Source organism: Myodes glareolus, chromosome 9, assembly GCF_982192425.1.
Source record: "Myodes glareolus chromosome 9, mMyoGla1.1, whole genome shotgun sequence".
Lineage (NCBI taxonomy): Eukaryota > Metazoa > Chordata > Mammalia > Rodentia > Cricetidae > Myodes > Myodes glareolus.
The window spans coordinates 64,043,804-64,069,089 of NC_142034.1; the positions used below are offsets into that span (position 1 = coordinate 64,043,804).

The window sequence follows — 25,286 nt, forward strand, 5'->3', positions numbered from 1 at the left end:
ATAAGTGGGTTACTGAATCAACTGTTATGTGATTTTGAACAGGATGTGTCATGAACACATCTAAATTTTGGGTCTTGAGAAAGCAGATGGCAGGTACTATGGTTGTAAAACCCAGGAAGATCAAGTGGCCCTCAAGGCCTGACCTGCACGGTCCACCTGGACTGGCATTATATAAGCATGGGTCCCTTCACCTTCCTGATGAAACAAGGTAACATATTAGCATTTTAAACAGGGTTGGCCATGCCTTGATTCATGGCAGCAGGGAGAAGTGTCATTATGGGCGGGAAGAAGGCAGAAGGCAGAAATTCAGCTGAAACTGGCCCTGAGAGGTGGCGACTTGCAGGGATGACTGGGGTAGGCAAGGCAATGCAGTTTACTTGGGTACCAAGGGCTTTTGTGGGATGAGTGGACACCTGTCTTCCTCCTTCCCAGTTCTGTCCTTTGGAGCTAACTTCCCATCCTACCCGCCCCTCTCACTCTCTGGGTACTATTTCTGGCTTACAAACCTCTCCCTGGTCACGCTCCCGCTAAGATTATGAGGTCAGATCTAATAAATCTCATTGGGGCCCAGCCCAGGAGTACCCCCTCCCTTTTCCCAAACATCCCACTTTTAATGAGGCAACCTTAGATGGCTCCAGTGAGCACTCCTACTGAGACTTAGCTGAACCCCAGCTGTCCCTCTCAACAGTCAGCACGCTTAACTCCTCCCCCCATTGGTGGCACAGAAGTCCTGGATATAAAGATACAGATGAGTCCCTTTGTGCCAGGGGCCACCAGACACTTGAGCAAAGCCCACCTCACTTTCCTGACAGACTTGCCAGGAAAAGCTCCCACCACAAAGGGGAAATGCAGCTCAGATACTTTGAGGCAGGGGCCTTGGATTCTTTTGGATAGGAGTTTCTCCCTCCCAAAGAAGTTGGGTGGGCCTGGGGCAGAGGCAGCCAATTAGTGTGTAGGAGTAGGAAGAAGAGCAGTGGTAGGTACGCATCCCAGATACCGAGGTGAGCAGCTTTGCAGGAATGTCTATCACCGGATGCTTGTGACTGCTCCTCTCCTCGCAACCAGAGCAGTCCTTTCGGTTAGCAGGTGAGATAACCAAGCAAAGCAGAGCAATGCCAGGCCTGGGCTTTCCTAGAGAAATCTTAGCATGTGCACCCCAAGTGTGGCTGCAGTGCCCGCAGGCCCTAGCAGCACTTGTGTCTGGTCTGCTATACCATCAGCGAAGACAAGATATGAGGGGTTGGTACAAAAGACGCAAGTCAGACAATTGCCTAGGTAGTGAGTTGTCAAATTCCCCACATGAAGGAACACCATGTGTGGATGGCCTCAGAAAAGAAGAAACTCCGGAGTGACGTGGAGAATGAGAGGACTCTCTCGGTCTTGAGACCTGGCTTCCCAGAGCTTCTGCAGAAGTAGTGGGAGTCTGGGTGCAGCTAAGAATTAAGAAAACAGACTGGGCCTCAAGGCCAGAGAACTGGATACAGCCTTGAGTTCCCAACATGAAACATGTCATTTTCTGTAACAACAACCACACACACCAACATGCACAGCTATTTAAATATGATGTAGCACCAGATACACAAGTACAGATCCATGGGGTTCTGATGGCTGCCGTTCAGCTCCTGGGACTTAAGCATATCACCTGGGGGAGCCCTAACTGGGCATGTACCCCCAAGACCTGCCATAGCCTTCCAAACTGGGTCCTGAGTCTGTGGCTGGACCCTGCTTATCCAGACCCTCAATTCAGCCTCAGCCTCTTCCTGGCTGGGGGTTGAGCAGGAACAGCTCAATCAGGATATAATCGTTTTTAATTAACGTGCGGATCATTTCACAGGCTGATCTCCTTGGAGACCATAAGGAAGACGGTCTTCTAAGCTTTTCATTCTTTTTGCTCTCCCAGCGCATTCCTCCCAGCAAAAGGCCATACTTCACTTTTACCTACCACCTACAACCTTGAGAATCACACAAAAGCCTGGCTCTTGGGTCTCTTCAAGGCTTTTAGGAGGAAGGATGTGCTCACAAGCATACACATACACAATTGTGCATCCAACCCCCAAAACGTACCTTCAGAGATGTACACACACCCACAGAAGGTAGCACAGGCATGTCTGTCCAGACAGGAATATGCATGTGGAGGAGAAGGGTCACAAGTTGGAGGCCAGCATGGTCTACATAGTAAGATCCCTGTCTCAAAACATAAACAAGGGGTGAGGAAGATTAGAGGCACACATGTTGGCACATCCCAAAACATGACACACAGAGGAGCACTCACCTGTGCAGACATACCACACAAATCTCCAAGTCCATATTCAGCACAGTTTCAATATTCAGGGCGAAAGTACTGGCAGGGAACAGTCAAAACGGGCCCTGTCCTTAGGTGGGGAATCAGAAACCACAGCGGCCTGCTACAAGGGTCTCTAGGACTGGATGCAACACGCTTAAAGTCAGAAGGACTCAAACCAAATAAGGTGGCATATGGGGTCCAGGTTGGTGGCTTCTCTGTCCCATTCCCTATGGAGAAGGATTTAGAACAGCACTCAGCCCTATATAGACACCCAAGGTGCCCAGCACTAGCTGGCCTGGCATTCTCACTGAGACTAATGTCCCTAGTCTTTCCTCTGGGTACCTGACTCTGAGGCCCACAGAACTTTCTCTTTACTTCCTTAATTTGACTTAAATCTTTTCAATCCCATTTTCCTTTTTCTCCTTCCTCCAGTCTCTTCCTTCCACACTCCCTTCCCATTCTAGAACCACTGTTTCAGCTGTTTCTTTTTCTCCCTTTCATCCCAGGTACTAGAGTCAACCTCAGGTCAGAAGGAAAATTCTAATTGGACTGACTGTAGCCCATTCCAGACATAGTACCTCTGATAGGTGCTTATACCTCTCCAGCTCCTAACAGAACACAGCTGGATCTGTGAACTTGGAACCTGAGGCATAGAGGCCCCTGCCTCTATGACCCCATGGGGCCTGAACTCAGCCCTACCCCTCTTGAAGCACCTGCTTTTGATCCTCAGCTTTTCCCTTTGGAAAATGAGATGGCAAAGCAGAATAAGAGCTGTGGGGAGGTTTAACAGGGAGCCTGTGGCCAACCAACCTCAGGCTGGTGACTTGGGAAGTAGCTCTGGACCTATGAGCACAGCAGTATACATGATACAGAGGTAGTTAGGAGCCTATTTGCTACTGATCCAGCTAGAGAGAGCAGGGACAGGCTGAATGGTTCTCCTCACCTGTTCTCTCATCTATGAAACGAGCAAGCTCAGCTTAGGATTCTTCCCGAAGCAATAACCCAAGTACCAGACCAGTAGCAGGTTCTTGATGTGTGACCTTGGGACTCACTTCCCCTCTGGGCTCTGGTTTTCTCTTCTGTCAAAACAGGGAGGTCAGACCAGTGACTCATTGCCAAGGTTCTTTTCAGCACTAGAAGTTTCTAGATAGTAGGGAAGGAAGAACAGTGTCCTACTTAGCCGAGGAAAGCTAGGGAAACCTGTTTTTTCCACTGCAGGCATGCCGGAGTCTTTCATGGTGACGGCAACAGCAGCAGTGGCATTTTGAGGAAATCACCTTAAACATCAGAAAAGGCTCTCTACACAAAATATACCCAACTACATCACTTTGTTCCAGCACATGGAACAAAGGGCAGTATTAAGCAAATTACAGCAAATCCACTTGACTGGAAAAGCCTGAAGATGTTAACATTGGTATTTATGAAGAACTGGTTACAAACCAGGAAAAGGCTGGCGTTATCAGCCCAAAAAAGGAGGATATACATCTAAATATGGACAATTCAACAAAGCCTTTAAAATCACCAACCACCAAAGCCAACATGTGGGAAGAATCCTACCAACATGTGAGCACTGTCAGAGTCCATTAAGACACTCAGTAATCTGTTTGTTTTTCTCTATTTTCCAGCGTATTTTGCAAACTGTGTTATAACATATATGTCAAAAAAAATACCTTCAAAAAACGACCTGCTGCTTCCAATCCCCTTTCACTCACTGATTCACTCATTAATCATTCACTCCTGTGTTTGTCTAGCCAAATACCAAACATTATTGTCTGCAATGTGCCTGGCTCTGAGGTTCTATGAGAATAGCTTTTGCCTACAGGAAATGGAGGTCATGTCCAGGGCAGGGCAGACAGTCAACTCCCCCCCAGTGCTGTATCCCCAGCCCTCCCTCATCACACACAACTCTCCAAAGTGCTTGTGCGCTGGGGTTGAGGAGTAGGTAACAAACCTGGTAAAATGAACCCTGTTTCCCAGAGCCTTCATCTCCAGTCTGTCTCATCTGCTGTCAGTCTACTCTGGGGGTCAGAAAGTCACTCTAGAAGACCCAGGCCTTCAACTTTCAGGGTGAAGGTGTGGGTGTAGGTAACGTAGAGAGTCAGGGAGGTTTTCTTCCTAAACCCAGCCCCCATGATGACATCCCTCCTCGTTTTCATGACCCAGGCTTGTAACCTCTTTCCCTTGAGCCACAAGGCCACAGCTTGGCTGTCTGACCGTCTCCAGACTCTGCCTTGGGTCTCCTATTTGGCCCCTAAATGAGGAGCCAGCATGTCTCCTGTCCAGTCAATGGCAGACTGCAGCTGCTGTGTACAGGGAATGCGGGGTCTGGAGCTGCAGTTCCAGCCAGGCAGTATTATGCTGCTAGCATGGAGGGGCTAACAACGTTTCTCTGTTGTTTAGGGACTGACAAATTTCTAGAGGAAAGGTTAACTCTTTGGGTTCCTGGACCCAACCACAGAGCAATCTAAAGATAGTCCAGTCCCCTAACCCCAAATCTTCCTCTGTGCTCCCCCAAGAACCCTGTCTTTAGGGAGAGAAGAGAAAAGCCAGCCTGTGGTATCTGGACCTCAGCCCCCTTACCCCTGACCTTGCTCAACTAGGAATCTATCAAAGCTGGGGTTCATAATGCCCAGCTAGTCCCACATCCCTTCACAAACCCAAAGTGAAAAGATCTGACAGCTTAGAGTGCCAAGGCCTGACCCAGAGGTTCTCCCTCAGAGCTGAGCCCTCCCCCTTTCTGGACTGCAGTCCCCAGGAATTCTTCAGGATAGACCTCCTTTCCCATGAGGCTAACTGTTCTTATCACTCCCCTCCCCATTCAGCAGCCCTTCACCCCATTCCATCCCAGGGAGAGGTACAGGTATCAGATCTCAGGGTCACCAGAGCAGGGATGTCTGCTGTGGGTTTCAGGAAGACAAGCACTTCGTCACATAAGCACATCACCTCCGGGATCACCTCTCAGCCTGCATTGTACAGGAGGGGAGGAGGCTGAGGTTGGAGCGGCCCTTCTACGTGCCCAAAGGCTTCAGCCAATCGTCAAGCCTCAGCGGGCAGACTCCACAACCCAGTCAGTGCACCCCAACTCACCCTGCTGGGCACCCCTACTTGTTTCCTCTCTACACCACCCAGTGGTAACCTCTCTAACCCAAACAAGGAAGAAAGGGGGAGTCCCTTCCCCTGCTTAGGGCTCAGGGTCAGCAGTCAGGAGAGGCTGAGTCATGACCCCTGCCCCTCACTGCAAAGGCATGAGATTTTATTGTCAGGTTGACCACTCGGCTGTTTCGGCAGGCAGGTGCAGGACAGAGGGCACTCTACAGGGAATGAGGAGGGGTATCTAGGGGAAGTGTTTGAAGTCGATCAGTCCACCAGATCCGGAAGCTGTCAGGAAGGGGGGGGGGCGACCTTAAACGCTCCTAGGCTGAGAGGACGGGGCGGCAGTAGTGCCAAGAGGCGCCAAAGAACTGTCCCCCGGGAGACAGCACTCTCGGGAAGTTTCTCACTGGTTGCTCACAGTAGGACCGGTGCTCGAAACGCCCTCCCAGGCCAGACCAGCTTCCGGACACAGATTGCGAACTTGAGATGAACTCCTTCCTTCTCCAGCATCCCCATCTGCGGCCACCCGCCGCGACATCTCAGCCCCAATTCTTCCACGGGTAGCTCGGTTGCCGAGACCGCTCACCAAGGCATTGTGGAGCAAAAGGGAGGGGAGAATCCCCATCACAACCTAACTGCTGCGGCCATTAAAAAAAAAAAAGAAAGAAAGAAAGAAAGAAAAGAAAAGAAAAGAAATTCCTTCTCCTAGACTGATCCCCTCCACCCACATACAAACCCTTCAAACACGCAAACCCGCAACTCCAACAAGGATCGCGGCGCGGGTGGGAGGGGTGCCCGCGGCGACCCCCATCAGCAGCCCCGCTTCGCTGCAGGTCAGAGCGCGGTGGCCAGCCGGGATTCAGGGAGCCCTTGCCCGGAGCAGCCCGCCTAAGACACAAAGCTCCACCGCCAACAATACCTGCCTGCGGGCTCCTCCTGGGTCTCGGGGCGCCGACGCGGCGCGTCTCGTAGTCTCCCTTTTCTCTTGCCGTCTCTCTGCTATGGTGCGCTCTCCCCCTCGCCTCTTCCAGTACCCGACGGCCAGATGAGATCCTTGGGAGAAAAAAATGTGAGCGCTCACACGATTCCTTTCTCTGCGCGCCGCAAGCGGCGGCTGGGCTCGCTCCTCTCTTTCGCGCTCCCGTGCGCGCCGCGCCTCTCTAGTCCCTCGCTTCCTGCTCAGCAGCGCCTGCGAGTGCCCTCAGTAGCCATTATTCACCGGCCGCCGGGGGACAGGAGGTAATTAGAGACGGCCTTGTGGCCACATCCACTGGGCTAGCACGATGCGGGCGAAGGGCGCGCGCGGGGAGGGGCACGCGACAAGGGGGCTTGGCTGCGCGCAGCCCGCGCCCCAGACGCGGAGGAGGGGAGGAGAAGGAGGGGGCAGGGAAGAGGAGTGGTAAACTGGGTGCGAGCTGGAGGAGGGGGGGCAGCGGAGACGCTCCCGCGGCTCTCACCGCTAAGGCCAGGTCACGGCTGCGAGGTTCCTAGGCGCCTAAAGACGGGGTGGGGGTGGGGAAGGAAGGGGGGTTGCTGTGCGCGCGCGCGTGCGTACCAAAGCTAGAAGGGAGGGAACGCTTTAATATTTTTTCCAGTGACTTACGAGCCCACGGGTGAGCCCCTGGCTGTGCGTTCAGGACCGTGTATCAGTGTGGCTATAAATTTCTGTTCTGCCCTACGTGTGAATGTCACGGGCTGGGGATGGGGGGTGGGATTAACTAGAAACCAGCCTCTGAACATGCCGTTAGGTCTCAGAGGGACTGAGTGATGCAGTGGTTGCGTGGGGGTGGTGTTTGTGTGCGATTGTTTATAGGTGGTAGTGTGACTGCGTGGGCGGGGCTGCCTGCGTGGGCTGTGTTCCGAGGGCGTTGTGTATTCGCGTGGGCTTGTTTGCGACAGGGCTAGCTGCTGTGTAGGGCCACGAGACTGAAAAAGTACGGACATTGCGCCTGTGCGTGCTCTGGCCACACGCAAGGATCTTAGGCTCCCTGTGATCGCGTAGGGTCTGAAGCCTGACGGGCAGAAGCTGGCCTTTGAGGATCCCACAGTGGCAGAATAGCTGTTTAAGGTGCGAACAAGTAGTGCTGGGGTTGGGGCACAAAACGACGCGTGGGGGTGTGGGTGTAGGTGTAGAGAGGTAGGCAGAGGGGGATCTTCATGACAAGCTTCCCTTCATTGTACCAAAGATGCACCTCGGAAATCCTGGCACAGACCCCACAGACCTAGAGGTTTAGGGTTTGGGGGGGGGTGACGACATTGGGAGAACCTAAGGTATCCTGGGAGCAAGAGGTGAGGGCGGTAGTGCCTGAAGATATCCAGAAAATAAGATGAGACAAAGAAGACTAGGACTTTGAGACTGGACCTCAGAGGAGGGGGTGGGCCTGCCACCATGCAAAAAAAAAAAGGCAGATCCTTGGAACATGATGGAAGTGCGGAGGAGTGGGTAGGCCTGCCACCATGCTAAAGGCAGACCCTTTGAACATGATGGAAGTGCAGCACATAGTCTCAGACTGAGAGTTTTGCTAGCCAGTCCTTTTGCAAGCCACTCCCTGCCCATGCAGCCACCCACTCACCCATTCCTATCTATCCATCCATTCATTTATGCATCTGTACATCAATTCAGGTACCCATCCAGGTTTTCCAAGCCAAAATTACCCAGGTCCCACTCCCCCACACCTTCTCTTCCTCCTCAGGAGGCATCTATCCTGCTCTGGTAAGGAGCTACCTTTTCTGCACTTGAGGTTAGTAGTCAGTCTAAAGACCACCCTGCACATACTGAAGCCTCCATACCCCTTCTCACCCCACCCTGCTCATGGTGGTATGCCAACTAAGCTAGCGGGAGGTGATGCTGTTTCTCCCCAGTCCTCCCTACAACCTGGTAAAGCCTAGGAAGGAGTGTATAACACCATTGTTGTGCCTTTTGATCCTTGTCCTGAAAGTCACGCAAGCCTGCCATTGGAATGGGAAGATGCTTTAAAACAGATTCCAAGTTAGGCATAAAGGAACTGACTTGGAATCCCAGCACTTGGGGGATAGAGGCAGGAATTCGAGGCCATCTGCTATATTGCAAGTTTGAGGCCAGGCTGTAATACTTGAGACCCTCTCTCAGACAAAAAGTAACAACAATCAGAATTCCTTATCAAGTGACTGTCCAGAGCCTTGTACAGGTTGTTCCCTTTACTGGGAGTCAGCATTTGCAGCCATGCTTGGCATTTCTGAGTTTCCTCTGGCCCTACTATGCAATAAGTAGTCACCTGAAGAACAGAGCTTTGCCAAGGATGAAGGATAAGGTCCAATCTCTCGAGCTTTGAAATGCACTTATTTTTAGTGTTGGTCTTCAATGACCTGGCCTGGGAACCTGTGTCACTAAGTCCTTAGGAGTTAAGAACCATAAGGCATACTATGGGTACCATCAAGTGTGGTGATACCACAGATCCATGCTGGGAACCACCAACAGCACTTCCTGATTTACCTACCTCCTCTATGCAATCACTTGCAAAGCCAAGCCTGCAAGATGTACACAGAGATGGTAATATGGGCTGAGGCTCACTTTCTTCCCTGCCTCTTAAATTTTATTTTTGTAATTAAAAAAAAAAACAATTTAAGTGAGGAAGAGACAGGAGAGATGACCCAAAGTTACATGTACTGACTGCTCTTCCAGTGGGGCTGAGGGTGTTCAATTCCCAGCACCCACATGGAGGCCCATCACCATCTGTAACTCCAGTTCCAAGGGTTCAGACACTCTCTTCTGGTCTCTTTCGAGTGCCAGACATTCATGTGGTGCACATACATACACATAGGCAAAAACCTCATACACATAAAATAAGAAATTTAAATTTTATGTTATGCATATGGGTGTTTTGCCTGCATATATGCCTGGTGCCTGTGCAGATAAGAAGAGGTTGTTGGATTTCCTTTGGAACTGGAGTTATAGAAGGTTTCAAACCACCATGTGTGTGCTAGAAACCAAATCCAGGTCCTCTTGGCTGAGTCACCTCTCCAATCCCCCTCCCCGCTAGCCTGACTCTTCAGTGTTCCCGGTGGCTGCTGATGGTACCTTCACACAGGTCCTTATGAATTTCCTGATGTCATATCCTACCCTCTGGCCTCATTGCAATGCCCCTTCTTACTGTACATGCTGGTCCCTCTGCCTGGAACACTTTCCCACTTCTAAGTGGAATGTAATTTTCCTGTTTGTTTTTGTAGGTGGCTTTCCTGGTTGTTCCTTGGTGTGTCCTCCATTGCTAGGTTGGTGCCTGGTAGACATTCAGTAAGTATTTGGTGATGAATGATGGTGAATGAGTGAGGCTATACCACCTTCCATCTGTGACCTTTATTCAGCCTAGGGCTTCTCTAGGAACTTATAACCACTCAGACTGGAGGTAGGGTGTGTGTGTGTGCGCGCGCGCAGAGACTTGGAGTTCAGTCAGGCTACATAACTCACATAGCCAGAAGTACTCTTCAGGATCCCTAAGGATCTAAAGGAATGAGGTAGTGGTTGGTGACTTGTCCCAAAGAAAAGAGGAGTATTTATTTGGTCTAGGCCTCTCTTTACTCAGTGGAGTTCCCAAATAGAAAGGTCAAGAGAAGCTGTATTCACTTCTGCCTGGTGCAGTATCTGGCATGTGGTATTCACAACTCAATGTGTATTTATAAAGTGACAGTCAAGAGTCACATTTAAAACTGCATGAGGGCCAGGCGCACATCTTTAATCCCAGCACTTGGGAGGCAGAGACAGGCGGATCTTGTGAGTTTGAGGACAGTCTGGTCTACAGAGTGAATTCCAAGATAGCCAAGGCTACACAGAGAAACTCTGTTGGGGGTGGAGGTGAGGGAAACGAAACCAAAAATAAAATAAAATTGCATGAGTCCACCCTCTGGCTTGTTCCCCAAGATTCTGCTGACAGGGTTCTGTGTGGTAACAGGCAGCACTGGCCTGCAGCACATATCACTTTTATGTAAGGGGTGGCCAAGTGTAGGGCTGCACAGCAGGGGAGTTTCCTGTGTCCCCAGCCTTAGACTCCACCTCCCACTAAGTGAGTCCTGGCTAGGGACAGCAGAGTGGCAGACCCTCCTGAGCTGGGAAGAGTTGTATAGCTCCTGACCAGTCAGCCTCACAGTCGCCTGCGGCTATCTGAAGAGCTGCTTTATTGCACACTGAAAGGGAAGCTAGAAAGCAGTGGAAAGGCTGAGAACTTAAGCAGGAGCACAGAGAAGTCTGGGACAGTGGGGTACAAGTACCTGGCACAAAGGACAAGACCACCAGGGACAAGGTTAGCCAAGGGACACTTCCGCAGACACAAGAAGAGAACACCCACACAACCAAGATAAGTAGAAGTCATAAGATTCAGAAGTCAAATTCAAAACAGCCCTGGGCTGATAGCTGCAGGCTAAAAGTCTGCAAGACTGGGCTCAGAAGTCAGCCTGATGTTTTACTGTTTGTTTCGCTGGAGTTTTACATATATTGTACATATATTTGGGGGAGGGGTAGCAGTTTAAATATCTCTGTATAGCCTCTCCATTTCAGGGACTGCGTCAGTAACGTCCAAATGATGCCCTTGTAACTTCCAGGTGGCAAAAGTGTCCATCTACTACTAGTTTGGCAGCTAAGTGCTGAGGACCTACTGTGTTCAAGGGTCTGTTCTCTGTGCAGTCATTGACTGTCCTATGAATGAATGATCTTCTGCCTGGGTCCAACATGGATAACCTGTTACCTTCCCACCTCTGAGCCTCAATATCATTTTATGAGTGTATCAACCCAGGTCAGCTGTCAGACGTCCCTCCTTGTGGGGCTAATGTATTCTCAAATCAACCAAGCTAATCTACTGCCATAGCTCTGCTTCACTATTTATCTGCACCAGGTATGGTTAACATGCCAGGGAGACAGCAGTGAGCATGGGAGTGGTGTAGGCATACGCTGCTAGCCTGTGCCTTACTGTCCACATTAGAACCCTCTGCTGCATAGCACTCCCTAGGGGAGGAGAACACAGAGAACATGTTTCTCTTTGAAAGCAAAGAACTTTGAATCTCAACTGGTAGTGATGCCACTGGGAATGTGGGCATCCCAATTCCTAGTTTGTGGGACATTTTCAAACAATCCATGTAGTTCCTAGCCTACCTTCCTCCCCAGATGCCACAGGCTGAGACTAAGGATCAGAAAAACAGCTGGATACCTAGGGTTGGTGCTGGCAAAAGCAAGTAGAAGGATGCCCAGATGACCACTGCTTCTACTTAGGGACATAAATATATCTCTTCCTCTGCCCTGGGCTGGGATCTCTGATGTAAATAAATGAAGCAGGTATCGCCCTAGAGCAGGCTCTCTCCAGCAGCCTTCCCTCTCAGCCAACTATGATCTTCCTGTGGTTCTCTTTACCATCTGTCAGCCTATCCAACCTTCCTCACTAGCTTGTTGAGATCACGAGGGGCAGTCAGTGTCACTTTAGGCTCATACGGGGCAGATCCTAAAACACAAACTTTCAGTCTAACCCTGAAGAACTTTAGCAGCTAAAGCATCACTTCTGAACCCCTGAGTTACTTCCTGAGTAATCTAAGCTAATCTTTCCATTTAGGGTCTCAACAGTGCTTCCAGGGTGCAGCTGCTTAACTTTTCTTTTATCACAGGCCTAAGTGAACTTCCAGAAGCCTCCAAACTTATTTGGTTGGTGCCAGAGGCTACAGAGGCCCAGAGGTAAAGGAGGCGGCCATCTGGGTTGTCACCATGGCTAGACCCAGAGGATAGCCTCGCCAGGCCACATATGCCTTTACCACATTAGAAGGTTCTAATGTGGACAGTAAGGCACAGGCTAGCAGCGTATGCCTACACCACTCCCATGCTCACTGCTGTCTTCCCAGCATGTTAACCATATCGGGCACAGGTAAATAGTGAAGCAGAGCTATGGCAGTAGATAGTAGATTAGCTTGGAACCCAAACCTGAGTATGTGTAGAGAATTCAAAAGGGGCCTACTGCTTAAGTAAGACAGAGGAGACCCTGCCCACCCTTGAGGCCACCACTCTGGCACTTACACCATGGTTCTGTCAGCCCTTCTCTCTGCTCTGCCTTCCTCTGCCTTTCATTGGCTCTCACTCTCCTTCCTTCCTCACCTAGCTCGTCTTCCTTTCCAGCTGTCCAAACCTCCTATTTTTCCCCCAAAGCCTAAAGAGCTTCTTCTTCCACCTCTAGGCCTCACCTGCAGGCACTGACCCCTAAATAATAAATCTGGAGGCTTCCAGAACAAAAGCTGAGTGCCTATATTGGAGAGGCGCTGTCAAAACCTATGGACAAATGGCTGCTCAGAAGCCAGCGTGTGTACACTCCACCTGGGCTGAGTTAGATTGGACTGTCACAATAACTGCCCCTCACCAGGATGTCACTCAGCCCAGGTGCCCAAGAATGAGAATAATGATGATGCCTACCTCTACCTCTCCTTCAGGGCCCAGGAAACTGAGGAAAGCCCAAGTCTGGGATGGCAGGCCAGGTCCTGGCCATACCTTCTGAGGCCTAACAACAGTCAAAAACTTTTTTCTTTCTTTGGTAGGGAGAAGACTTGGAAAGAACTAAAGAAATGGTATAGTCAGACTCATCTCACAGAGGGTTAGAGGCCTGGGGGCCAGCCATCTCAATCGGTAGCAGGCTAAAAGAAGGTTCAGAGGTTGAGGCACTTGGGTATACAGAGATATGTACAGGAGTCTGCCTAAATATGGCACATAAAAACAAAACCAACAAAGCAGCAGCGTGGTGTGGTGGCATACCAGTGCAATTGCAGCACTTAGGAGGCGAAGGCAGGAAGACTGCTACAAGTTTGAAGCCAATCTGGCCTATAAAGTGAGTCTCTGTCAGTAAATAAAAATATGACATGTGGCTGGGCGTTGGTGGCGCATGCCTTTAATACCAGCACTCGGGAGGCAGAGGCAGGTGGATCTTTGTGAGTTCAAGGCCAGCCTGGTCTACAGAGCTAGTTCCAGGACAGGCTCCAAAGCTACAGAGAAACCCTGTCTTGAAAAACCAAAAAAAAAAAAAAAAAAAAAAAAAAAGATGTGCACATTCTGGACATGCAGACTCCTCTAATGTAAGGAAGGGCGTGTGTGTATATATATACAGGTGTCAACCATCATCTGCCTTCACACTGCCACTCCCAGGATCAGAGCTCCTTAACTTTTGGGCAGCTCTAGAAAGCTCAGGCCCTCCAGCTTTCTTTGATATGTGGCAATAGGAATGCTGCCCATGGAGTTCTCCTGGCTCCGGGGCAGTGAGGACTATGGGAGACTGGGCACAGGGAAGAATACCTGCCGAGCCTGCGTCTAGGGACTAGGCTGGAGAGCTACCTGAACCTGCAGAGATCTAGATTACACCTAGGAAGGAAAGATGGCGGTTCTGATCAAAACTGACCCTGGTGTGGCCTGTCATCTCAGCCTTCAGAAGGTAGAGGCAGGAGGCTTGCCAGTTCTAGGTCAGTATATATTATACTGCATGGCTGTGTTGGAAACAACCAAACAACAAACACAGAAACCTGACCCTTGGTTTAGTATGCTCAAAGCCCTGGGTTCAGTTCCCAGTACCATAAAAAGAACTTGTCCCTGGAAGGCCAGACAGAGTTCCTGAGGAGGACTTTCATAGTATGAATATCTTCCACAAATCTGGGAAGAGGAGGAAGAGATCGGGATGTCTGTTGCTCCAGTTTTCTGCCCAGCTTAACTTCCCAGAATCGCCTAGGTTGAGTTCAAAGGAAAGGTGGTTGAGTCCAGTGAGATGGTGCAGCAAGTAAAGATGTCTGCTACCAAGCCTGAAGACCTGAGTTCAATCCCAGGATACACAGGTGGAATGAGAGAACTGATTGCCACGGTACAAGTGTGATAATTTTTTTAAAGGAAGGGTAATATGTAGAGCTGGTTGCCCATTCTGCCAGACATTCCCCCATAGGACCTCACAGCAATCTTTTGAGGCATATGTTCAGAGTCCTCTAGAGCAATGTTGAAACTGCAGCTTGGAGAGACATACGTCTAGGTAACTGGGAGGCTAAGCCATTCACTGAAGGCTCCAAAGTCTCAGAACATAAAGCATGGTCTGCCCCGTGAAGGCCAAAAATATGGTGACACTGCTATCTCTTCCTAAATGCTGGTGATGCTCCTGAGAAGAGGCCTCTCCAGCCCACCTGGGTGATGTGAGAATAGAGATCCCAGACCCTTACTTGCAGAATGGGCAGGGTTGATAACCAAGTCTGCCAGCCATGTTTCTCCCAGGCCTGTCTCTCACTCTAAGGCTGATTGTTGGTGGGCCTTTGGTTTGAATATAGTTGATTTCCTCCCAACTCATGAAGGAATTTACCCCCTGAAGCCTTCAGTTGTGATGTTTTGAAGGAGCAGACCCCCACAGACTCATATATTTAAATGTTTGATCCCCAGTAGTAGAACTATTTGGGAAAGATTGGGATGTGTAGCCTTGTTGAAAGAGGTGTGTCACTAGAGATGGGCTTTGAGGTTTCAAAAACCCACACCATTCCTAAATTAGCCTTATGCTTATAGATCAGATGGAACCGCTCAGCTACTGGCCCAGTGCCATGCCTATCTGCTGACTGCCATACTATCCACCACGATGGTCACGGACTCACCCTCTGAAACTGCAAGAAAGCCCCCAGTAAACTCCTCTATAAGTTATCTTGGTCATGGTGTCCCTACACAGTAACTAAGGCACCTGACAAATCCATGAGGAAATAGAAACTTAATCCACTGTGGCATTTGGAGGTGGAGCCTTGAGAAATGTTAGGTTTGATTAGATCAATGGAATAAAAATCTCATGATTGTGTCCCGATGGCTTTTAGAGAGATAAGAAAGACCAGAGCCAGAGATATACATGCTGCCACCACACTATGATACACCAGGGCCTGTGCAATGCTGTTTGGGCCCATACTTCCTATGAGTCCAAAACTGTGAGTCCAAGCCAAACCTCTATTAAAGTAGCCCATCTCAAGTATCATGTTATAGTAATGAAAAGTTAATATAAATTTCCAAATATGTTAGTGTAGAAACTGAAGTTCACTGTATTCTTAAACCTCAGTTTCTTTACCTTTAAAATGGGAAAAATGGCAGTGAATTCATCATGTAAAGAATGAATAGAAATTAGTCACCATGGGGTTTGCCATGGCATGAGACCTCAATAAATGTCACTCCTGACAACTGTCATTTCCTCCTGCTCTGTGAGATCTGAGTCTTCCATTTGAGCTCAATATTGAGTTCTAGTTTTGTGGTGATGGTCTTAACACTGACTTTGGAAACCCTGTTTAACTGTGCTTTCAAGTCAAAAGCTCCTCTACTTGGTCCCAATGCTGAGTGACCACCAACACGTGGCCTGGGCTACAGTGTCTATCTTTTCAAATGGCCAATGGAGGCCCTTTGATCAGGCCAGAAACTGGGGTTCAAAGGGGCTCAAGCTGAGAAAGGTGGCAGCCAGGGTGAGATTCTACCTCCAAATAAGGAAGAGTCTGCTTACTGGCAGAGCTGCCCAGAAATGGAAGGTACAAGCAGCAACTGTGGTGTGAGTAGCCTGTGGAGGAAGCCATGTAAGCAGAGAAGGCTGCAGCTGCCAGAAGCTGGGCACTATCAGAGAGGACTGATGGCAGCCAGGGCCTTGGGACTCCAACAGGGCCACATGGGCAGGAGTGGATTCCAGAAGGCCGGAACTGGGCCAGAGCAAGCACTGCTGCTCCAGGACCTCACACAGCAGGACTGGATGAGAAGCCACAGAATAGTTACTTTTCTAAAGGAATACTTACTTACTTACTTATTCCTTTTCTAAAGGAATACTTTAATTTTTTTAAACTTTTAATTTTTTTAAAGAAGTACAAAAAAGTAGAAAGAAAACAAAAGTTCCAAGCTGCCCTCACTCTATGAGTTTCTGTCAAGTCTTTCTAGTCATTTCTTCTACATACTTCAATTTGAATTAGAAATTTTCATCACTAAAATGCCTTCAACTGTGGTATAGTTCACATGTTAGAAACCTCACTTCTTTAAGGGCTGGGATATAACAGCAGAAGAACATGTGTGCAGTCTGTATGAGATTCTGGGTTTGATCTCCAACACTTGAAATAAAATGCACCAGTCAAGAGGGGCTTGGTTCGATCCAACCAGATTCTCTGAATGTGGCCGGATTCTCTGAATGTGGCTGGCCTGGAGTCTTTCTGAGAAGCCATTGACAATGACACTGGGACTAGTTTCCTCTGCATATACTGGATTTTTGGGATCCAGTCTGTTTGGATACTCACCTTCCTGGACCTGAAGGAAGGGGGGAGGAACTTGAACTTCCCACAGGGCAGGAAACCCCGACTGCCCTTAGGGACAAAGAGGGAGGAAGAGAGGGAGGGGGGGAGTGGGAGGGCGTTGGGAAGAGGGGCGTAAATGGAAACTTTTTATAATTTAATAAAATTACTTTCAAAAGAAAAAAAAAAAAAAGAGGGGCTTGGTTCATCCTGAGCTGCTCAACTATTCCTACCATCTCGTTTCAGAATGCTGCTAGTGCTAGTCCAGGTCTCCTCCCTCCCCCAGCCCAGGCCACAGTCATCACACTCCACACACTTGCCAGCTCTGGACCTTTCTTTCTCTTTCTGTCTTCCGACGGAATTTACTTAAAATCTTGTATATGCAGTGACAAATACATAAATAAAATTAGAGCATTATCAGTGCAAAGTCAGATACACTTTTGAACCCATTAATTTTAACCTTCTTCGTTCCTTTGTTTTAGTCTTTTAAAAGTATTTTTATTAATTTTTGAGGATTTCTTAAAATGTGTTTTAATCATATTCATCTCATTTCTCTTCCTAATTCCACCAAGATTTATCCCAATCTCCTTATTCCCTCCCAACTTTTTTTTTTAAATAATCAATAGAGTCAAATGTATGCTAAGCATATATTCATTCATGGGTGTGGACCCATGCAGTAGAGCTTGAGTGACCTATCAGGAGGCCATACCAAGTCTCCTTCCTCCAGAAGCTCCTCAGTTAGAGGTGGGGGTTCATGAGCCTCTCTTCCCCTTCCATACTAGAATATCAAATGGCTTGATCTTGCACTGGTCTTAAGCAGGCTACCATAGTAGATGTGAGGTCATGAGCAAAACCATTCTATCATGTTTTTCTAGACGTTTCTCTGGCCTTTCACATCAATTATTGATGTTTTGTTTGTTTAAGATCTCACTATGAGACCTTGGTTGGCCTGGAATGCAAAGATCTGCCTGCCTCTGCCTCCCAAGTGCTAGGATTAAAGGCGCGTGCTACCCGCACCTGGGCACAGTACTGTTGGCTTTTGGTTTTTGTTTTGTTTTTGTTTTTTGAGTATTTGGGTTTTTTGAGACATGTCTCTCTACATAGCCCTGGCTGTCCTGGGTCACTGCGTAAACCAAGCTGACCTTAAACTCCTAAGTGTGCTACCACACTTGACTTCAGCATTAATATTTTTGATGTATGTTTTTCAATTCCTTTTTTCACCAAGCATTATGTAGTAACCATTTCTATGATCTCCAAGGCTTTACTTATGCTTGATGTTTACAAGTATAGAGGGTTTGGGTCTTTCTGTTTGCTCACTGGTTAGTTTGGGGGAACCTTCCCTCCAAAGTCTCATGCAGTCAGGACTGGCCTCATACTTATTATGCAGCTCAGGACTATGACCATGCTCAGCTTCCTGAAAGCCAAGATGATAGGCATGCACAATACCTGATTCAAGGAGAGATTTTACACCACAGTTCACTCAGTCGTAGGAACACCACTCTCCACCCCTACTATTAGTGTAAAGGGACTCCTTGACCTCTGTGTCCTTTTACAGACTTTATGGCAACCACACAGGCTACTGAACAGAAGACATACCCTCTCCCTGCTTATTCAGAACCTTCCATGGTCCCCGTCCCCTATATGTTATGCACTCTGCATGTGTGGTGCTGCCAGGGCTGGGGAAGCCAGGATGGTAGGGATTCATTGTCATCTCCTCCATGCTTGTAAAGTACAGATACTGAACTTGGAATGTACAGTGGCCTCTCCTCCTCCCACTGTCTGCCAGTTTCCCCTGCTCCAGATACACTAGCCTCCTTGTGCCTTGCACACACCAGTGTAATCCCCTCAGGGCCTTTGTGATGGTTTCCCTTCGCCTGGAGTATACTCCTAACTACTCTCTTCTAGCAGGTCTGCTTTTTCTTTGAAACACTCACCACTTGACACTGTCTGTTACCTTCTCTCTAGCTGAAATAGAAGCCCTAAGGAACACTATCTCACTCACTGATGTCCTCAGCACCTAGCATGGAGTTGTGGCTTGGCCTGGTAACTGGGCAGTTTCCAATAAAATATGCAACATGCCAGAAGTCCATGAAAAATCTAAGTATCCAGACACTGGACACTGGCAGTCCTCCACCTGCAGACACATGGCATCTCCAGCCACAATCTGCATTTTATTACTCGAGATGGCCTTTTTGAATGAGGAGAGATCACATAAAATCCAAACTTCATTTCCACAGAAAGCATGGGTGTGGTCACATGGGGCTATACACTTGCAGGACCACCATCAGCAGGCCTTGAAAGGGTGGCCTGGGAGACAGTGAATTCCAGGGAAACCAGTGTTTCCCCTACGGCTGCTGCTGCCCAGTGTTGCCCAATGGCCCCTTCCACCAGTCCTAGATGCTCTCCAGCTGATGGGCCTTCACACGCATACTAAGCTCTGCTGCCAAAAGCAGCAGTTCTTTCTTCATCCCATGGTTTCAAGGGTCATACCTGAGAACCACAGTTGCATATATGCTCTGTGAGAGGGGATAGGTGACAGGTCTCCTCCATCCCAGCCTGACCTCTAACAGAGCCTAGCAGCAGGCCCTATTGTGTGGTAGTAAGCTATATCTGCACTGGGCCAGGAGGAAGAAAGGTCTGTCTGGTACACAACAGGTGCTTGTTGGTTGCCCACTGTGTATCAGGGTACAAAGATGCCTACCCTGCGGTTGTGTGGCAGTGAGGAAACAGACCTGGAAGAACAAGGGCTGGAACCCAGATGAGCTGCTGTAGCACACCACGGGAAGGAGGGCCTCCTTTCAGCCCAGGGCTCCCTGTCGTAGGCCTCTCAGACCCCTCCCCCAGTCTTGTTTCCCCTAGAGAGGTTTCCAGTATACCACACTCAGGCTTTTGCTGCATTCCTGTGAGTCATTATCCAAACAAACCGTGTGATGGAGAGAAGGGATCTGGGGAGGGGGTGGGGAGAAGGAGAAGGAAATAAGACCCCTCCTGCCTCCCATGTACACAGGGCTCCCTGGGAGAGCTTGAGCAGCAGGCTGGCTTTTCTTTTTTTCCAGAGTCATACAATGCAACCCTGACTTGGAACTCACTATGTAGACTCTGACTGACCTCGAAACAACAGAGATACACTGGTTCCTGCAGGATTAAAGACATGTACAACTAACTATACCTGGCCCTGGTTGGCCATTGTGAACAAAGGACTTGCTGAGTGACCTAGGAGACTTTAGCCCTCTCTGGGTCTCTGGAGAAAAGGACCACAAAGGTCTATGCCTATGAGATGCAAAGGTTCCCATGGGGGCTCTATCTCTGATAAGGCCAGTGTTACCCTTGTATCTTCAAAACAGCCTGTGGCCCCTTTCTTGCCTCAGTTTCTCTACCTCTAAAATGAAAGAGCAAGTCTGTGGTAGGCCCAAGGGGCACATTGTTCAGGTACCAGCTGTTCAATAGGTTAAGGCATAGAGAGGGAGGCCTGTATCTTTCTCAAGGCTAAGAGACCACTTAGTCTCTGCTCTCTGAGTCTAACCTAATCTCCCCTGATGCAGCCACCACCTGCTCAGGACTTCTTAGCAGGGTGTTAGCACACAGGCTTTCCCATCAGCTAGCACTGTCACATGGTGATCCCAGGGTATTGTGGGAATATGGGAACTGGCTGGAAGTCAGTCATGGGCTCCCTGCACCTTCCCCCAGTACCCTTCTGCTTGTGGCTCTCAACCTGTGTAAAGTGAGAATAGCCAGAGCCTGAGAGGCCAGGGGCATCCCCTACATTTCTTGCAGATGTTAATGGGGGCCCAACCTCTGTGGCTATGGCCTCCAGAGCCTCTAATGAACTGCATCATGGAACATAACTTGCTCAAGTCCTCAGGGAACTTGGATCTCCCCAGATAGCTCAGTTTTCTCACTCCTTCTGGCCACACTATCTCCTTGCTGTTCCCCAAACTGCAATTAGCAAAGCAAACTCCCAGCTTAGAGCTTTTACATTGCTGTCCCCTGCACTGCTCTTCCCTGATCACCACTTCTTGCTGGAAGTTCCAGCTCACCTGCTGCTACATCAGTATACCTTCCCTGACTCCCTAATTTCAACCTACAATAATGTCATCCTGTTCCCGAGCCCCTCTCTACTCTTATTTTGATTCCTGTTTCTGCCCTTCTGATATGCTCTGTACTATTCTCAACTAGCTTGCTCACTATCTACTTCATGGCATCCCCACCACTCTGTCAGAAACTCCATCAGGCCACAGAGCATATCCCACCCCTGTGCAGTAGGTCACAGACCCACAAGTATCTGACGGGTGAATCACTGCCCTGTCACTCAAGAAAGCCTTATTATGAGGTAGGCTTTGAAGTCTCCTGAGATGAAGGAAATGAATGTGGACCCTCTTCCAGCATAAGCCTCTCAAATAAGGGTTTGCTGATAGGTGCTAGCTGGTCCTCACTGTCCTCTGATATTCAACCCACACCCTGATGTCAGCCAGGACATTGCTCAGGCCCTCAGCTCTCGGATTCTACATTTATCTATGGCAATATGCACCCAGGGATCTTCTCCACTGGCCTGGGCCCAGTCTATTACCTTATCTTCTACGTCAGCATATGCTCCTTGCCTTCAACCCAGGACACTGATGTTCCACAACCCATGAACCAAAGACCAAAGTTCCCCTTCGGCCTACTGTCTGTCACCTAGCCCATCTTTACTGGCCAGGTCCAATAGTCTGGTGCCTCCTGCTGGAGACCTCTTCCCAAACATACCCTTCTTCTGAAAACCATTCTTTCCTTCTACTGCTCTGTGAATGCATGTCCACTCTCTGGCCATGCAGAGACTCCATGTCTGCAGCTCTCCTGTTGTCCTTTGGGATCTTGGGGCCTCTGAAATAGGTGTTTACATGACAGTTTAGTTTTGTGTGTGTGCATATGTGCTTATGAGACATGTGTGTGGTGTATGTGCATATAAGCACCTGGAAGCCAGGAGACATCTGGTGTCCTCCTCTATCACTCTCCACCTTGTCCCTTTGAGGCAAGCACTCTCACTGAACCTGGAACTTGTGTTTTTCCACTATGCTAGTAGCCAGCAAGGCCCAGCAATTCACTGTCTCATCAACCGTCAGTGCTGGAGTTACAGTCATGTGTGGGACCACAGCTAGCTTTTAAGTGGATGCTGAACATGAATTCAGGTCCTCATTCTTTAACAGCAAACATTTCTCCAACCCCACCAGACCATTTAAAAAAAATGACAGAAACAAATTAGTAGAAAAGTGAGCATAATAAAAGAACAAGTCTAAGGTTCTAGTAAGAAGTTCCCAGTAAAGTTCTATTCCTCAGCAAGTCTACCCCAGTTCCCTATCCCCTGTGTAGACCCTAGGGCCTAGGGGGATCAAATTCAGAGGTAAGGAGAAGTCTATCAGTCAGGATGGGTATATGTTAATTATATGCTGCTGTAACAAAATGTCCAAAGCTTAGCCAGACCAGGTTGCATAGGCCTGTAATCTCAACTATTCAGGAGACCAAGGCCGAAAGATCACAAATTCAAGCCCAACCTGTGCTAGAGTAAGACCATCTCAAAATAAAAAGTAAAAAAAGAGTGGTGTGTAGTATGCATACCTTTAATCCCAGCACTTGGGAGGCATGAACCAGGTGAATCTCTGTTGAGTTCAAGGAAAGCCTGGTTTACATTGTAAGTTCCAGGAAAACCAGGGCTACATAGTGAGACCCTGTCTCAAAAACAAACAAACAAAAAAAAGTAAAAAAGGGCTAGAGATGCATTTCAATGGTAGAGAGCTTCCCTAGCAGTTTTAGGCCCTGGGTTCAATCTCTACTAGTCAGGTGCAGTGATTCATACTTATAATCCCAGCATTCAGGAGACTGCAGAAGGACTGCAGTGAAGGACAGTCTAGGTTTGTGAGGCTCTAGAGTGATGGCTAGTGTTTACTGTCAATGGCTGGAGAGATGGCTCAGTGGTTAAGAACATGGACTGCTCTTCCAGAGGTCCGTCTGTAATGGATCTGATGTCCTCTTCAGGCACACAGGTACACATGCAGGGCACTCACATACAGAATCATTTGAGAGGTAGGCCTCCAAGCTACTCATTTAAGAACACCCATCTTAACTGTGGATAAGGCTTTCCCAGACAGGGGAGCCTGGACTGTAGAGAGTAGAAGGGAAAATGAACACACATGCACTGCTCTCTGCTGTGCTCTGTCTGTGTGTGTGTTTGTTGAGACAGGGTCTCACTAAGCAGCCCTGGATGGCCTAGTAGTCTCTATGTTGACCTTGAGCTCACAGAAATCAGCCTGCCTCTGGTGTAGGTGTGTGCCACCATGCTGCTTTCTACTTCTTAATCATGGCTAGGATGTGACTAGCTGCTCATGATGGGGAAGTCATGAATAGTTAAGTCAGATTAAACTTTTTCCCTTAAGTTGTTTTTTTTCAGATAGTTTATCAAAACAATGGCAGAAAAATTAAGATGCCTGGGCTAAAGAGACCTGTTAATGATTAAAGTGTTTGCTTGCAAGCATGAGGACCTAAATTTGGATCCCTAGCATGCATGTAATAAGCCAGTTATGGGTAGCACATGCTTGTAATCCCAGAGCTGAAAGAGAGAGATAAGATCCCATGAGCTTGCTGGCCAGCCAACCTAGCCTACTCAGCAAGCTCCAGGTTAATGAGAAACCTTGTCTCAAAAAATAGGTGGTATCTGGTGTTTTGACACAAGCCTTTAATCCCAGCACTCTGGAGGCAAGAGAAGCAGGCAGATCTCTTTGAGTTCCAGGACAGCCAGAATTATATAGTAAAGTCCAGGGGGTGGGAAGGGAGAAAGAACTACAGACCCACCCTCCAAAGCTCAAGGGTTCAAAACCAAATCTATATCCACTAGGGTGGTAAGAAGGATCTCTCTCACTGTGCAGTAGCCAAGACCTTTGAGAGAAGGAATCCCACCCTAGCTATTAAGTATTTTTGCTTGACAAGGCCAGAACAGGCCACATGCCCCTGAACAAATACTGTCCTAACTGTATTACCCCCCACTATATCATACAGAAGCAGCAGAAGAATTTACTGGAAGCTCCTATGGCCTAGATGTGAAGCAGAGGACTTGAAGTGAAAGATTCTTTTAATATTCACAATAGCATAATGTTCAGGCCCCATTCAGAATGTCCCCACAGTTGAAGTCTACAGCCCAGAGCCACACTGAGGTTACAATGCCTGAAAGAAACTGACCAACATGAAACTTGCTCCAGCTAATTCCAGGTCCCTACACAACCCACTGCTGGCCAGTCCTTGGTTTCCACCACCAAGCTTGGATACAACAGCCCACCCAGACGGGGTCTACTAACCTTGTTCCATGTGTTCTGAGGAGCTAGGATGGCTGCTGGCCAATTCAGTGCTTCCAGGGACAACTCTACCAGGGAGGCCAGACACTAAGATATGAGTCCACACCAAGATTTCATGCACAGATTTCCAAAAACTAAGGCCTTCCATAAACCACACAGGGCCATGAGTGTAAGGGGTCTAGGGAGCAGCAAGGAACAAATAAAACTGTCACTGGAATTTAAATAACCCAGCAAGGGCCTCTGAGATGGCTCAGTGGGTAAAAGTGCTTGCTGTCATGCCTTCTTAGAACCCCCATAGTAGAAGAGACCCATCTCTCACTGGTTATCCTCTAGCCTCCACACATATGCGTGCGTGTGTGCATGCGCACAGACACACCAAATAAAATGTAAGAAAAATACAAGACCCAAGACCCAACTTGATGATCTTAAAAAATCCTATCACCTATGTGTCTTCAGCATGAATATATGTGCCCAACAAATACTGGAGTCATAGCAATCACTGTCTCCCTAAATGAGTGCCAGAAGCACAGCTCACAGCTTTCTGAACAGAAGCTGTGCCCCCTACCACAGAAATTAGGAGGCAGGTCCCTGCTCCAGCTGTTGCAAGCATGCATTTTAACAGCTCTTCACATGTCTAGGAGCTTGATCAGAAAGAATCCCCACCTACAGTACCTCCATGGGCAACCATCCTCAAAAAGCAGATAGCCTAGTGGAAGAGAAGTAGACCTTCCTCAGTGTCCAGAGAGCCCTCCTCTGCCTGGAAGCCCTGAGTTCTTGAGTTTGTTTAATGGCTACCCAATTCCTGGGATGGGAGGTTGAGAGGGAATGTGCATTGCTCACTGTCCTAGTCATCCAGTCATCCAGGCACATTTATTGTGCACATGACACATTCCACCCCCAGAACTCCCAGGTTAGGAGAAACTACAGGTCTGGATCTGAAGTCCATTCTGATGGACCATCAGTTGTCCTGTCAGCTGAGTGACTCTGGGCATTCTGCTTCTCCTTAAGAGCTTCAGTGGTCCTATATACAGGGCATATTAGCAGGATCCACTTCAAGGTGGTAACAAGCTATAAGGCACCATGAGCTTCAGGTACAAGAAGTACTCAAACACAAGGTAACAGGAGCTGTACATGTTCCCTGGTCAGCCTGGACAGGGTCTTGAGATGAGCCAGAAGAGACATCCCTCCAGGTTCCTACTATCCCATTAATCAGAGTATATTGTCTGCCTGGCTGTGAGGCCACCTAATGACCCTGGCACCCTGCCAGTTTACCTGCAAGGACATCTTGGCGTTAAAACAAGGGTGGGGTCAACTTCTGTCTAAAGACCAGGCATGTTGGA

At 48.6% G+C, this 25,286-nt stretch overlaps 1 protein-coding gene across 9 annotated transcripts in view; it reads right to left on the reverse strand.

Annotated features, from left to right (window-relative positions):
• Positions 1-25,286, reverse strand: part of Rai1 (retinoic acid induced 1) — a 99,415-nt gene that overhangs the window by 57,980 nt on the left and 16,149 nt on the right. For 3 of the 9 annotated variants that reach the window (XM_087910567.1, XM_087910562.1, XM_087910561.1), the window contains 4 exons: positions 6,297-6,430; positions 5,796-6,015; positions 3,228-3,363; positions 2,273-2,511 (listed from right to left, as the gene is read on the reverse strand). The exons of 2 other annotated variants lie outside the window; for them this stretch is intronic. The gene's annotated coding sequence lies outside the window, so the exon portion shown is untranslated. The remainder of the gene's footprint in view (positions 1-2,272; positions 2,512-3,227; positions 3,364-5,795; positions 6,016-6,296; positions 6,431-25,286) is intronic. 4 more of the 9 variants (XM_087910564.1, XM_087910566.1, XM_087910563.1 and 1 more) reach the window with 3 other exon arrangements.